Below are 3,193 nucleotides of genomic sequence, written 5' to 3'. Positions count from 1 at the left end.
ATGACTCTTGTTATATTTCTGTGGGACAGAATCAAGTTAAACTGTTCAATTAACAGAGATACCTGCTGGGCGCAGTGGTTCACGCCTGTAATCCCAGCACTTTGGGAGGCCGAAGCGGGTGGATCACCTGAGGTCAGGAGCTCGGGACCAGCCTTACCAACATGGTGAAACCCTGTCTCTACTAAAAATACAAAAAATTAAGGCCAGGAAGCTGAGGCGGGCAGATCACCTAAGGTTGGGAGTTCGAGACCATCCTGACCAACATAGACAAACCCCGTCTCTACTAAAAAGACAAAAAAAAAAAATTAGCCAGGCATGGTGGCAATTACAGGCATGGAGAAACCCCGTCTCTACTAAAAATACAAAATTAGCTAGGCATGGTGGCACATGCCTATAATCCCAGCTACTCGGGAGGCTGAGGCAGGAGAATCACTTGAACCTGGGAGACAAAGGTTGCGGTGAGCTGAGATAGCGTCATTGCACTCCAGCCTGGGCAATGAGAGGCAAACTCTATCTTAAAAAAAAAAATTAGCCAGGCGTGGTGGCGGATGCCTGTAATCCCAGTTACTCAGGAGGCTGAGGTAGGAGAATCGCTTGAACCCTGGAGGCTGAGGTTGCAGTGAGCCAAGATCACGCCACTGCACTCCAGCCTGGGCAACAAGAGCAAAACTTCGTCTAAAACAAAAAAAAAAAGAGAGGAATATTACTCAGCCTTTAAAAGGGATGAGATTTGGACACATGCTACAACATGGATGAATCTTGAAAACCTTTAAAAGAGGCCGGGCACAGTGGCTCACGCCTGTAATCCCAGCACTTTGGGAGGCCGAGGCGGGTGGATCACCCGAGGTCGGGAGTTCGAGACCAGCCTGACCAACATGGAGAAACCCCGTCTCTACCAAAAATACAAAATTAGCTGGGCCTGGTGGCACATGCCTATAATCCCAGCTACTAGGGAGGCTGAGGCAGGAGAATTGCTTGAACCTGAGAGGTGGAGGTTGCGGTGAGCCGAGATCGTGCCATTGTACTCCAGCCTGGGCAACAAGAGTGAAACTCTACCTCAAAAAAAAAAAAAAAGAAAACCTTTAAAAGGAATGAAATGTTGACACATCCTCCAACATGGATGAACCCTGAAAGCCAGACACAAAAGGGCAAAGATTGTATTATTGCAGCTGTATGAGGTACCTAGAACAGAAAAATTCATTGACAAAAAAGTAGAATAGAGGTTACCAGGGGCTAGGGGGAGGAAGGAATGGGGAATTACTGTCTAACGGGCATAGAGTTTCTGTTTGGGATGATAAAAAAGTTCTGGAAATAGTCATGATGATGACACAACATCATGAATGTACGTAATGCCACTGAACTGTACACTTAAAGATAGTTAAAATGGGCTGGGCGCAGTGGCTCACACCTGTAATCCCAGCACTTTGGGAGGCCAAGGTGGGCAGATCCACCTGAGGTCAGGAGTTCGAGACCAACCTGGCCAACACGGAGAAACCCCATCTCTACTAAAAATACAAAATTAGCCAGGCACAGTGGCGCATGCCTGTAATCCCAGCTACTAGGGAAGCTGAGGCAGGAGAATCGCTTGAACCTGGGAGGCGGAGGTTGCAGTGAGCCGAGATCGTGCCATTGCGCTCTAGCCTGGCAATAAGGGCAAAACTCCACCTCAAAAAAAAAGAAATTGTTAAAATGGTAAATTTTATGTTGTGTATATTTTACCACTATTAAAAAATCAGGCTGGGCACCGTGGCTCACACCTGTAATCTCAACTCTTTGAGAGGCCAAGGTGGGCTGATGGCTTGAGCCCAGGAGTTCAAGACCAGCCTAAGCAACATGGCAAGATTTTGTCTCTACTAAAAATTAAAAACGAGCCGGACGCAATGGCACATACCTGTAGTCCCAGCTACTCGGGAGGCTGAGCTGGGAGGATCACTTGAACTCTGGGAGTCAAGGCTTCCCTTCTTGACCTCTCTATAACCCAATCTCCACACAGCATGACATCACCGTTTGGAACTTTCCAGTGGCTTGCCATCACATTTAGAATAAAATACAAAGTGCTTATCATGGCCCACAAGGCCCTACACAAATGGGCTCCTGGGGCCTCTTAAGCTCAACCTCTACTACTCTCTTCCTTGCTTGCTGTGAGCCATAATTGTGCCACTGCACTGCAGCCTCAATGACAGAGCAAGACCCTGTCTCAAAAAAAAATCAACAAGAAAACACAATAATTTCAGATAGTGCTCTAAAGCAAATAAAATGACAGGGATGAGGTAAGGCAATAGAGACTGAGGGTAGAGCTGCTTTAGATTGCATTACCAAGGCAAATCCCCTGAGAAGGTGACACTGGAACTGAGACTTGAAACCTGAGAGAGGGCCAGGCATGCAGAGAATGCCCCAAAGGAAAGATACCACAGGCAGAGAAAACAGCCAGAAAGGGGCCCTCAGGCAGTTGAAGGAACCCAGCACAGCATGAACATTGGCTAACAAGGAAGAGAGTAGTAGGAGTTGAGCTTAAGAGGTCACAGGAGCCCATTTGTGTAGGGCCTTGTGGGCCGTGATAAGCACTTTGTATTTTATTCTAAATGTGATGGCAAGCCACTGGAAAGTTACAAACAGTGATGTCATGCTGTGTGGAGATTGGGTTATGGAGAGGTCAAGAAGGGAAGCCAGGAGACCAGTTAGGAAGCTACTACAATAGTCCAAGCACTTCTGTTTTCTTTAAATTTTTTTGTTTGTTTGTTTTGTTTTGTTTTTGAGATGGAGTCTCGCTCTATCACCCAGGCTGGAGTGCAATGGCATGACCTCAGCTCACTGTAACCTCTACCTCTTGGGTTCAAGCATTTCTCCCCACCTCAGCCTCCTGTGTAGCTGGGATTATAGGCACCCACCACCACGCCCGGCTAATTTTTGTATTTTTACTAGAGAAGGGGTTTCGCCATGTTGGCCAGGCTGGTCTCGAACTCCTGACTGTAGTGGACTACGTGCTGGCAAACGAGACATTCCCGATAAGTCCTGCTCTTGCAAACGAAGCAGGGCGTTCCTTCCCTGCAAACAGGGAGGACAAAGGAGCCAGTTGCAAACAGCAGACCCTGGGGGCTGGTTTATGTGTAAACATCTTGAAAATCCAGAAAGTCAGGGAAAGGTCAGTAAAACAACAATGTGTCTTGTGACTTGGCAACATTCCACAAACGAC

The sequence above is a fragment of the Macaca thibetana genome, chromosome 1, assembly GCF_024542745.1.
Source record: "Macaca thibetana thibetana isolate TM-01 chromosome 1, ASM2454274v1, whole genome shotgun sequence".
Classification (NCBI taxonomy): Eukaryota; Metazoa; Chordata; class Mammalia; order Primates; family Cercopithecidae; genus Macaca; species Macaca thibetana.
This window is presented reverse-complemented; position numbering follows the sequence as displayed.